General features: G+C 39.7%; 1 protein-coding gene and 1 pseudogene across 2 annotated transcripts in view; both read left to right on the top strand.

Moving 5' to 3' along the window:
* Positions 1-12,940, top strand: part of DGKB (diacylglycerol kinase beta) — an 869,780-nt gene that overhangs the window by 634,864 nt on the left and 221,976 nt on the right. The window lies entirely within an intron of this gene.
* On the top strand, positions 5,455-6,218 carry LOC138987550 (protein phosphatase methylesterase 1 pseudogene; annotated as a pseudogene).

The raw sequence follows: 12,940 nt of genomic DNA on the forward strand, positions 1-12,940 counted from the left end.
TCCATCCATGGGATTTTCCAGGCAAGAGTACTGGAGTGGGTTGCCATTTCCTTCTCCAGGGGATCTTCCCAACCCAGGGATCAAACCCAAATCTCCCACATTGTAGGTAGATGCTTTACCATCTGAGCCACCAGGGAAGTCCTATCATGAAAAGGGCATCTTTTTTGGGTGTTAATTCTAAAAGATCTTGTAGCTCTTCATACAACCATTCAGAGTGACTGAACTGAACTGAATTTGAAATGAAATAAGTTATCTAATTATTTTATGTAGATAATGGGAAAATATAGTTTGAAAATGACATTTGTGCTCTAACATGATAAATGCTGTATCAAGTAACTTTGAGTAAGAAATTAAAGATACTTTATCTTTAAGATCTATCATTTACAACACATATGACCTAAGATTTTTGTTAGTTCTCAAGATTTCAAATATGACCATTGTCAGGAATTTTAACTTGAATTTACGTGGTTCTGGACAGTATGAGTAGAATTCAGGAAGACTGAAAAACTCTATAGGTTTTAGGCATAACCTTTACATATGTGTCCTATATATTTCAGCACGGAAGGTCCATGACTCATTGAATTCTCAAGGTGTCCATGACCCACAGAAAGCTATGAACCATTGCTCTTTGTATTTACTTCACATAATTCATAAAGCTAGTTACAGACTAATTGGCTATTGCGTCTAGATTTCTTTTACATGCTTTCTAATTTATTTTTACAAAAGTGAGAGAAAAGACTTTTTAACACTTCACTGGAATTCCTGCATACATGGTAACACATGGAGAATGATGAAGCCACATTACACTGGGGATGGTGGGAAAATTAGGTTGACTCAAGTGTTAATATAAAACCCATGCCTCATCTTTATCTGTAATTCCTGGTCCTTGTTTTTGTAGTATTTGCAAAAGGTTAAGAATATAATCATTAAAAATCATGGGGCTAAACAAAGTCCATATTGAAAAAGGTCAGTATTCAGTGCTTAGTACTGAATCCTTTTTCTTGTGCATGTGACAGAATTTGATTGATACTGTAGATGCTGGGCTGTTCGTTGCCCCTCTACTTTTGTGTTGATTCGTATTGCGGATATTACTTCAACAGTGGCTGAATGAGGCAAAAAGTAGAGAATTATGATGATGGAGACAGAAAGTCTTAGAAGACATTGTCATATTGATCAATTCTCAGAAGACTTGAGTCTAATCCCATGTCTGGCCCCAATTCTACCTACTTTAGATCCTCATTCACTGGGGGTGCGGGTGGGGGGTGGTAAAAAAAAAAAAAAAAAAAAAAAGCTCTGCAGTACTTTTCTGCTCTAAAAGTGAGATTCCACAATTAATGTTTGTTTTCATCATTGATTTTCTAAGTATTGAGTACTTCTAAGCCTGTGGCACTATGAAGAAGATCAAAATGAAATGAGCATGGAGTCTTGGAGAAGGCAACGGCACCCCACTCCAGTACTCTTGCCTGGAAAATCTCATGGAGGGAGGAGCCTGGTGGGCTGCCATCCATGGGGTCACTAAGAGTCAGACGCGACTGAGCTACTTCACTTTCACTTTCACTTTCATGCACTGGAGAAGGTAATGGCAACCCACTCCAGTGTTCTTGCCTGGAGAATCCCAGGGATAGGGGAGCCTGGTGGGCTGTTGTCTATGGGGTCGTACAGAGTAGGACACAACTGAAGCGACTTAGCAGCAGCAGCAGCAGCAGCAGCAGCAGCATGGAGTCTCAATCGTTAAAATGTTGACTCTCTAGGAGGAAACCATAAATGATCACAATACTTTAAAATGATGTTTCAAAAGAAAGGTATATATTTGATGTTCACAGCCAGTGTCATAAAGTGGAATTAGGACTACCAAATATATTCATTTATGTGACACATTTGCAGATGGTGACCTTCTATATGATAATCTTGGTGCATTTCCTTAGGAAATTCTGTTTTTCTGAAGTCTGTTGCTCCACGACTTTTGGTTCTTGAGATTTATGCTCCCGTGCAGTCTGGGCCTGAGCTTCATTAGCACCTGATTTACCATGAGTGCAGATGGTTATTGGAAATAAAAAGTCAGCCATTTCCTATGATTAAATCTCTCATGGGCTGCATCTCCCTCTTAGCTATTTCCTTACTATTGCATATGATTCATTTGCAAGCAGAACAGTGATTATTATATGATTGTTAAATCTAAAGTGGAAAGGAAAGTAGATTATTAGAAAAAGTCTAGTAGCTTATTAATATATATTATGTGCTACAATGAAATGATTTTACCGAAGTATTAGCAGGATGATAGATTTATGGATGATGAGAGAAAATTACTCTATTGTGACGATTGTGTGTAACAAAAAGAATTCAGATTCCTTTTTTTTTTTCTTTTCTTTCTTTTTTCTTTCTGCTTGCCTTGCTTTAACGGGTTCTTGCTTAAACCAATAATCTCCCCAAATGCCTCCTCATCCTTATGAGCAATCATGTAACTGTGAGTCTAATAAGCAAATGAAGGGAAATCCAGGAACATTAATTCGCTATGTCTATATTTTTTGAGCTGAGAGGAAAGCAAGACTTTGTTTCCAACAGAAATATTTCAGTAGTTTTATCTGATTGGAAGTAATTGACTGTTACTTTTTCACTTGACGCTTTCCTTTTATGCGAACAGTGAGAGTCTGAGAAATTGTATCTCCCTTTCAGAATGTTGCATCCTCTTTATGTGATGCTGAATTGATGAAATTTATGACCACATAGTACAGAGTCAACTTGTACAACAGAGACTTGTTGATTTGCCTAGTTATTACTGTATTTAATTGCCCTATCATATTCCTCTTCATCTGGTGTAAAAGTCTAAATCATTCAATTGAAAGACAAATACAACCACAGTTACCAGAGCGCTCTTCTCTCTAATTCATTTCCATTATTAAATTTATTCAGGTTACTTAGTTTCAGCTCTGAGGCTTTGGTTATGCACAGGGTTTTAGCAATGAAATTCAAGCATTTATCTGCTGATCTTTTAGGAACGTATTTTGCTACCACTTCCTGAATGCTCATGCAGCAAATAATTGTATCAAAAGAAATAATATGCATAGACAAAGAAATACAAATTCAGTATAAGTGCTGCCACTGACAGTATTCATCATAAGAAAAATATACTATGCAGCAAAATGTCTGGCCTCCTGTAGCAGCACTTAGACACACTGAGCTAACATTCTAGTCTGGGCTGTTTGGTCTCCTCTGCTTGGCTTTGGGTATGTGTTCTGCCACAGGGCCTTTGTACTGTCACCTGTGCTAGAAATGTGCTTCCCTCCTAGTTTATAACCTCTCATGAAAACATTCTCATTCTTCTCCTTCCCATGGTACCATAGCAATTTCACTTGTGTGTGCTTGAGGAATTACTGTCTTTCCCACTGTACTGTAGGGCAGAGTCTCTAAGGCAGAATTGATGGAAGCTTTTGCTGACTTCTTTATATGTTATGCTTGCTGCTGCTGCTGCTAAGTCATTTAAGTCATGTCTGACTCAGTGGGACCCCATAGACGACAGCCCACCAGGCTCCGCCGTCCCCGGGATTCTCCAGGCAAGAACACTGGAGTGGGTTGCCATTTCCTTCTCCAATGTATGAAAGTGAAAAGTGAAAGTGAAGTTACTCAGTCGTGTCTGACTCTTAGTGACCCCATGGACGGTAGCCTACCAGGCTTCTCCATCCATGGGGTTTTCCAGGCAAGAGTACTAGAGTGGGTTGCCATTGCCTTCTCCATGTTATGCTTGCTACTGCTACTGCTAAGTCGCTTCAGTCGTGTCCGACTCTGTGTGACCCCATAGACGGCAGCCCACTAGGCTCCCCCATCCCTGGGATTCTCCAGGCAAGAACACTGGAGTGGGTTGCCATTTCCTTCTCCAGTGCATGAAAGTGAAGAGTGAAAGTGAAGTCGCTCAGTCGTGTCCAACTCTCAGCGACCCCATGGACTGCAGCCCACCAGGCTCCTCCGTCCATGGGATTTTCTAGGCAAGACTACTGGAATGGGGTGCCATTGCCTTCTCCGTCCATGTTATGCTTAGCACATAACAAAACTTATAATGTGTAATAATGTGTAATGTGTATTACACTTCTGTGTAATAAGTCTCTTTTATCCATTTTTACACAGCTCACCACACCAAAACTTGGTGCCTGAAAATAACAGCAATTTATTATTTTTCATACTTTTGGGGTTAACAAGGCAGCTCTTCAGCTGCAATAAGCTGGTGGATTTTCTGGGCTTGGGCTCAGCTAGGATATTAGATTTTTCTCATCACATCATTTTCTACCCTAGGCAAGAGGTTCTTAAGACAGTGCTCCATGAGAGGGAGGGTGGCCTTTACAAAGCTGTTGAGGCCTAAGCTCTTGAACTTGCACAGCATCATTTCTGTTGTATTCTGCAAAGGGGGTGAAGAAAAAGATTTTCCTCTGGAAAGGAAATGTAGCATAGTCCTGTTGCATAATGGCATTTATGCAGGATTGGGAAGAATTTGTGCCTGTTAAACAATCTACTGTTGTATTCAGTAATATTTTAATTAATTATAAATGCAACTATAATTTAATTTTGAAGCTAGTTCAGGAATTGGCTGATATATATGTTTTATCATTTATTGTATTTGCTTTGGAATTTTACTTTATATACACTGTGCTCTAAGAATGAGAAGAAACGGAGAGAGTGGTTCATCAATTCTAAGAGATAATAGGCGATCTAATCTCACATTTAGATAAATAAAGACTGTGAGCTGTATAAGAGCAGGAACTTAATCATGAACTTCCAGCAATTAGAATAATTTCTGGTACATAAGAGGTATTTAATAAATATTTGTTGAATGAATGAATGAATGAGAAAAATTAATAGACATCCTTTTCTTTGATCTTCCTTTTTATGTTCTTAAGGAAGTCACTTTTTCTTTTCATCTGTCTCAAATGATTAGGTTGTAAATTTTTAGGGAAAAGGCTGAGGGACAAGTAGTGTTTCTGCTCATCCACATATTGAGTTGTTCAAAAAGTTTATTTGAGTTTTTATGTAAGATATTATTTCCATGAGTATATCCATGAATCCATAATAATGAATTCTGTCAAGATTTAGCGATAATAAAACATAATACACACATATGAATAATATTATAATTATTTTACATTTGATGACTTACTAAAAAGAGCCTCCAATAGATTTTGTTTTCATATTGATTGATAAAAATAACAAGATAGCCTCTGCACTCTCTATAGTCTGTTCATAATAGGAAACATCACTGAGTCACTAACCTAAATAAGTGACTATACATATCTAATAATATTCAGTATGAAACGACTTCAGTACTATATCTGGATTCAGCAAAATTTTTGTGAACAAAAGTATCATTTTGTTTTTCCTCAGCTGAAAAATACAGATGACTTTTTTTTTTTTTTAACTTTACAAATTGTATTAGTTTTGCCAAATATCAAAATGAATCCACACGGTGCTATTGCAGTCCACACAGTATCGTCGAACCTGGTGCCAAGCCTCTTGGGTCTGTGCATGATTGATGTTGTGGAAGGTACAGCCATGGATGCACTTAATAGCATGCAGAATTTCTTACATGGTCGTCCTAAAACCTTCAAGTCTCTGGAGAATGCCATTGAATGGAGTATGAAGAGTGGCCAGATTCGAAATCTGGAGTCTGCCCGTGTATCAATGGTTGGCCAAGTCAAACAGTGTGAAGGAATTACAAGTCCAGAAGGCTCAAAGTCTATAGTGGAAGGAATCATAGAGGAAGAAGAAGAAGACGAAGAAGGAAGTGAGTCAGTAAACAAGAGGAAAAAGGAAGATGACATGGAGACCAAGAAAGACCATCCATACACTTGGAGAATTGAACTGGCAAAAACAGAAAAATACTGGGATGGCTGGTTCCGAGGCTTATCCAATCTCTTTCTTAGTTGTCCTATTCCTAAATTGCTGCTCCTGGCTGGTGTTGATAGATTGGATAAAGATCTGACTATTGGCCAAATGCAAGGGAAGTTCCAGATGCAGGTCCTGCCCCAGTGTGGCCACGCAGTCCATGAGGATGCTCCAGACAAGGTAGCTGAAGCTGTTGCCACTTTCCTGATTCGGCACAGGTTTGCAGAGCCTATCGGTGGATTCCAGTGAGCCCAACGTGTGTGTTTCTGCAAAGCCGTGGTTGGTTCTTTCCGTGTGCTCTGGTCCAGTGAGTTGTTGCTAAACTGACATTAAACAGTGCCTAGTCCCCTAAAAAAAAAATGTATACATGTGTTCCCCATCCTGAACTCTCCTCCCTCCTCCCTCCCAATACCATCCCTCTGGTTCATCCCAGTGCACTAGCCCCAAGCATCCAGTATTGTGCATCGAACCTGGACTGGCGACTCGTTTCATACATGATATTATACATGTTTCAATGCCATTCTCCCAAATCTTCCCACCCTCTCCCTCTGCAACAGAGTCCATGAGACTGTTCTATACATCAGTGTCTCTTTTGCAGATGACTTTTTTTTAAATTTAAATTTATTTATTTTAATTGGAGGTTAATTACTTTACAATATTGTATTGGTTTTGCCATACATCAACATGAATCCGCCACGGGTGTACACGTGCTCCGTATCCTGAACCCCCCCTCCCACCTCCCTCCCCGTACCATCCCTCTGGGTCATCCCAGTGCACCAGCCCCAAGCATCCTGTATCCTGCATCGAACTTGATGACTTTTTATTTAAATTCTGGGAAATGATGCAACGTGTTGCTAAGTATATTACTATAGCAAAAAATGTTACTTTATTGATTTGTTGATGGTAATGCAGATTGGAAAAAGTTTTATCTTATAAAATATCTTCAACCATAATTCATCTCCACTTATTATCTGCTTATTTGAGCATAATTTCAAACAGTAGAACATAGAATATGGGCTTGGCATAATTTTTTAATAAAAAATAGATAATACAAGAGAGAAAAGACAAGGAAATCTTTCTTAGAATTGTCTAACGTGTACTTGAATGTACCAGCACAATGATTAATCCCCAAATAATAATCCCTACATCTGTCAATTAGTTCATATACAAGTCAGCCTGAATATTTTATATAAATTTTAGTATCTTGACTGGAAACAAAAACAGATCATGATATTTCAGGGAGTCATCTGGGTCCCTCAGGATATAAATCAGTGACAAAAAATGCAATCTAAATAGTCACAGATTTACTTATTCATGTGTTAGACTATATAATTCTTCAATTTGATTGAAAATATCAGTATTTTCAATATAACTCAAGTAGTCTGATTCCTATCCTTATCATTTTTATACAAATAATTAATGTGTTGGTAAAACCATCCCTCTATAGCATTGGGAAAAGGAGGATTGTCTCATTTTTAATTCCAGTGTGAGAGAAGTTTTAAGGTGAATAGCATTTTCAAAATGCACAGCTGTGGCTCTTGCTGCAGAATTGGAAAAGGACTGCTGATGTGTGAGGAAAAACAAAAGTAAAACATTAATATTCAGAGAGTAGAAACAAGTTTTATTAGAAGTAATTTTTTTTTAAGTTGTGAAGCTGTGTTAGTCCTCAACAGAATATAGGCAAGGGAAATAATGCGTGAAGGAGCTGCTGCTGCTGCTAAGTTGCTTCAGTCATGTCCGACCCTGTGCGACCCCATAGATGGCAACCCACCAGTCTCCCCGTCCCTGGGATTCTCCAGGCAAGAACACTGGAGTGGGTTGCCATTTCCTTCTCCAGTGCATGAAAATGAAAAGTGAAAGTGAAGTTGCTCAGTCCTGTCCGACTCTTCTCGACCCCATGGACTGAAGCCTATGTGGCTCCTCCATCCATGGGATTTTCCAGGCAAGAGTACTGGAGTGGGTTGCCATTGCCTTCTCTGGTGAAGGAGCTAGATAGGTGTAACTTTTTTTTCTTTATTTTTTGTAAGTTTTACAAAATAGAGTATCTAAAAGTTCTTTAAGAGAAACAGATTAAAAATATAGCAAGGTGTAATATTTTATAATGATTCATCATTATTGATTGCAAGCTATTCTATGACACTGAGGATAGTAATAGAAAAGAATTAATTGGCCTTTCAATAATGAAAAGTAGATGTATTTTGCAAAAATATTCATGTAATCTTTTTCACATGTTGAATTCCCTATGTTTGAAACCAATTTAGTGATTTCAGATGTCATTAATATTTTAACATGCAAAGCAAATGCCATTAAACAGAGTTACTTAGTTTAATAATGTTGACTCCTTCTCATAACTGTCAAATGCACAAAGTTATAAATTAATTCATATTCTAGCTTTAAAGACTTGTCCATGAGTCAGGTCAGAAAACTGGAGCTGTTTTTCCTGTAAGTCTACTGAAACTATTAAATTTAGTTAAATTCCCTGAAACTAGGGAAATTGCGTGCTCAGTTGCTGTCTTGTTTGACTCTTTGTGACCCCATGGACTGCAGCCTAGCAGGATCCTCTGTCCATGGGATTCTCCAGGCAGGAGTACTGGAGTGTGTTGCCATTTCCTTCTCCAGGGGATCTTCCTGACCCAGGGTTTGGACCCGCATCTCTTGTGTCTCCTGCATTGGCAGGCAGGTTCTTTACAACTAGTGCCACCTTGGAAGGCCTTATAGTTTTGTATTTAGTGCTTAAATACTTGATTGGCTTAGTGCATTCAGTAAAAGCAAATAAAACAGAGAAAAGAGAGAGACAGAGATGGAGACAAATATAACCAAGAAAGTCAACTGGCAAATAGTAGAAAGAAGAGGATATAGCAAGAAATTGTTTTATTATCTAGATCAACATACTCGATTTGTTATCAAGCTAGATGTCTTAGTGGCCTTTGAAGCTGTCTTATAGACGTCTTCCCAGGGAGCAGTATGTTGACTGTGTGATCCTAGCCCAGTCTCATCCTCATTTTTAGAAAATGGAAAAATATCATTGTATCATGGCACCCAGAAGTGACCGGGCTCTTAATTACTTGCTGAAGTTACCATATAATAAAATGTATGAAGAAGTGAAGTGAAGTGAAGTTGCTCAGTCGTGTCTGACTCTTTGCGACCCCATGGACTGTAGCCTATCAGGCTCTTCCCTCCATGGGATTCTCCAGGCAAGAATACTGGAGTGGGTTGCCATTTCCTTCTCCAGGGGATCTTCTCGACCCAGGGATCGAACCTGGGTCTCCCGCATTCCAGGCAGATGCTTTAACCTCTGAACCACTTAAAATAGGGGGAAAATAGTGGTGATTCCTCTCCAGAGTAAAATGAACAGTTCCATAATTCAAGACATCATATTCATGATATCAAAATCCATGGCATTTCAGAATAGCTCCAGATTGCTTATTAACTATGGTATTAGAGCAAAGGAAAGGGATGGGTCTCAGACTCTGGAAAACCCGGCCAATTTCCTTCCTTAAAGAAATTTGCTGTTCCTTTTTAATGTGTTCACTCTTATTGCATCCTATGAACCTCCTTTTTAGAACTTATCACATTTGATATTAAATCATTTCATACACTTTTTTTTTCTAACTAGAAGTTAAGTGTAATGTGAGCAGACACTTCCATCCTGTGTACAGATGTAATCCCATTGTCTGTCACAGTTCCATGTCTAGAGTTAGATTCAGTTCAGTCGCTCAGTCGTGTCCCACTCTTTGCGACCCCATGAATCCCAGCACGCCAGGCCTCCCTGTCCATCACCAACTCCTGCAGTTCACTCAGACTCACATCTATCGAGTCAGTGATGCCATCCAGCCATCTCATCCTCTGTCGTCCCCTCTTCCTCCTGCCCCCAATCCCTCCCGGCATCAGAGTCTTTTCCAATGAGTCAACTCTTCGCATGAGGTGGCCAAAGTATTGGAGTTTCAGCTTCAGTATCATTGCTTCCAAAGAAATCCCAGGGCTGATCTCCTTCAGAATGGACTGGTTGGATCTCCTTGCAGTAGGTGTTGAGAATATGGATAAATGAATTTTTCCCCATAGAGAGCAGAAGTTTCTCTACTTTCCCCTGACATTCAGAGTTAGGCATGGAAACTTCCTAATTCCTGCATCTGTAGTGCCTTCCTCTCCATGGACAGAGCCTGGCAGGCTACAGTCTGTCTATAGGGTCACAAAGAGTTGGACATGACTGAAGAGCCTGACCACACACACACACCTCTTTTTGCTTTTATACATACTGAAGGGAATTTTTGTATTAGGGACATTTTCTGTTTATGAATTCCACAATCCACTGAAAAGAAGTAGACCTTTATTTTATATCGAGGCATACAAACCTTCATTAGAGTTTCACTGTCAACTTCAGCTAGGCTGTGTAAAGGTGTTCCTATTTATATTAGTGAGAGATACTCTACCTTAAATATTTCTGTACATCATCTCAGACATCATGGTCTATTTTATTAATTCAAATATCATTGACTCGATTTCTAAGTTTTTGGATATGGGACAGAGGAAAGTGGGAAGTGTGAACTTACCAGCTGGTTTCTCGTCTATAACTCTGATAAGAGTATTAGTTGCAAATTAGGAACACTTCAGAAAGGGGTGGTTTGTGACTTTTTCCCTGAGGTTATTTCAAGTATATAAACATAGAAATCATTCCTTAAAATTTAAGGTGATAGCTTTTCAGTGATATTTGCATGTCTAGTCACAAGATAAGCACAGGGAATTACGCTAAACAGAAATTCACTACCTGCTGCTGCTGCTGCTAAGTCACTTCAGTCGTGTCCGACTCTGTGTGACCCCATAGACGGCAGCCCACTAGGCTCCCCCATCCCTGGGACTCTCCAGGCAAGAACGCTGGAGTGGGTTGCCATTTCCTTCTCCAATGCATGAAAGTGAAAAGTGAAAGTGAAGTCGCTCAGTCATGCCGGACTCTTCTCGACCCCATGGACTGCAGCCTACCAGGCTCCTCCATCCATGCGGTTTTCCAGGCAACAGTACTGGAGTGGGGTGGCATTGCCTTCTCCGAATTCACTACCTTAACTCCCTTAATTCAGTTACCACAAAATTTCACATCTAGAAAAATTGTATTGTATAACAAATATATATCTCTTTGGGGTTTTCCAAATATCTCACTGGTAATAATATTGTGAAAATTCTCTTTTGAACTATAATGGACAGTGCTGTCAGTGTGCTTTTGGCTACAAGTAACAGAATATATGAAGTAACTAATGAGCTTATTTACCAATCTCACATGAGTGGAGAGCCAGTAATAGACTGCAACCCCATGGACTGTAGCCCACCAGGCTCCTCTGTCCGTGGGATTCTCCAGGCAAGAATACTGGAGTGGGTTGCCATGCCCTCCTCCAAGGGATCTTCCTGACTCAGGGATCAAACCCAGGTCTCGAACATTGTGGGCAGATTTTTTACCATCTGAGAAAGAATGAGCCTTGCTTTCACATTCTACATGTCTCTTTTTTAGAATGGAACATCTCTCAGGTCCCATTGGTCTGCTCTAGATTACATTGTCACCTTTAATTGACTCATTTCAAGAAAGGGGAGTTAAAAATACTTTTAAAATAGAAATATGAACAAAAGAGTCATTTAGTGATGATCACCCATCTGACCTCTAACATTTCCCGGCTGCTGCTAAGTCACTTCAGTCGTGGCTGACTCTGTGCAACCCCAGAGACGGCAGCCCACCAGGCTCCCCCGTCCCTGGGATTCTCCAGGCAAGAACACTGGAGTGGGTTGCCATTTCCTTCTCCAAAGCATGAAAGTGAAAAGTGAAAGTGAAAAGTGAAAGTAAAGTTGCTCAGTTATGTCGGACTCCTAGCAACCCCATGGACTGCAGCCTACCAGGCTCCTCCGTCCATGGGATTTTCCAGGCAAGAATACTGGAGTGGGGTGCCATTGCCTTCTCTGAACATTTCCCTAATGGCTTAGAAAAAGGTTTCATGTGATGCTGCATTCATTATTATATTTAATAAGAGGCAGTATGAGAACAAAGGTAGAATTTCTGAGTTAGATTTTGCTGCTTCCCATATTAGGTTGGGTGAGTGACTTTAAACCTCTTTGGGTTCACCTGTGACAGTGCCATGCTGAATGACAATACAAATATTACTATCACAGATTCATTTAATCTCCCTAACAATTTTCTTTAAGAACATTTTATGATTATGAAATACTTATTTTAATAATAGAGATCTAGTTGCTATTAAAAGATACTAAGTTCTAAACATCTTAAACACCCGTTTAAACACATTTGATTTAATTATTAATTATCCTTGTTCTTTGAGGTCTTACTATGTATTTATATATAGATTTTAGATTTTTAGATTTTGGATTTTAGAATTTTAGATTCTGTAATATGACATTCAGTTCAGTTCAGTCACTCAGTCATGTCCGACTCTTTTCGACCCTATAAATCGCAGCACACCAGGTCTCCCTGTCCATCACCAACTCCCGGAGTTCACTCAAACTCACATCCATCGAGTCGGTGATGCCATCCAGCCATCTCATCCTCTGTCATTCCCTTCTCCTCCTGCCCCCAATCCCTCCCAGCATCAGAGTCTTTTCCAATGAGTCAACTCTTCGCATGAGGTGGCCAATGTATCAGAGTTTCAGCTTCAGCATCAGTCCTTCCAGTGAACATCCAGGACTGATCTCCTTTAGGATGGACTGGTTGGACCTCCTTGCAGTCCAAGGGACTCTCAAGAGTCTTCTCCAACACCACAGTTCAATAGCATCAATTCTTCAGCACTCAGCTTTCTTCACAGTCCAACTCTCACATCCATACATGACCACTGGAAAAACCATAGCCTTGACTACACGGACCTTTGTTGGCAAAGTAATGAATGTCTCTGCTTTTGAATATGCTGTCTAGGTTGGTCATAACTTTCCTTCCAAGGTGTAAGCGTCTTTTAATTTCATGGCTGCAGTCACCATCTGCAGTGATTTTGGAGCCCAGAAAAATAAAGTCTGACACTGTTTCCACTGTTTCCCCATCTATTTGCCATGAAGTGATGGGACCAGATGCCATGATCTTCATTTTCTG

This window comes from Bos mutus, chromosome 4, assembly GCF_027580195.1.
Source record: "Bos mutus isolate GX-2022 chromosome 4, NWIPB_WYAK_1.1, whole genome shotgun sequence".
In the NCBI taxonomy this organism is placed as follows: Eukaryota; Metazoa; Chordata; class Mammalia; order Artiodactyla; family Bovidae; genus Bos; species Bos mutus.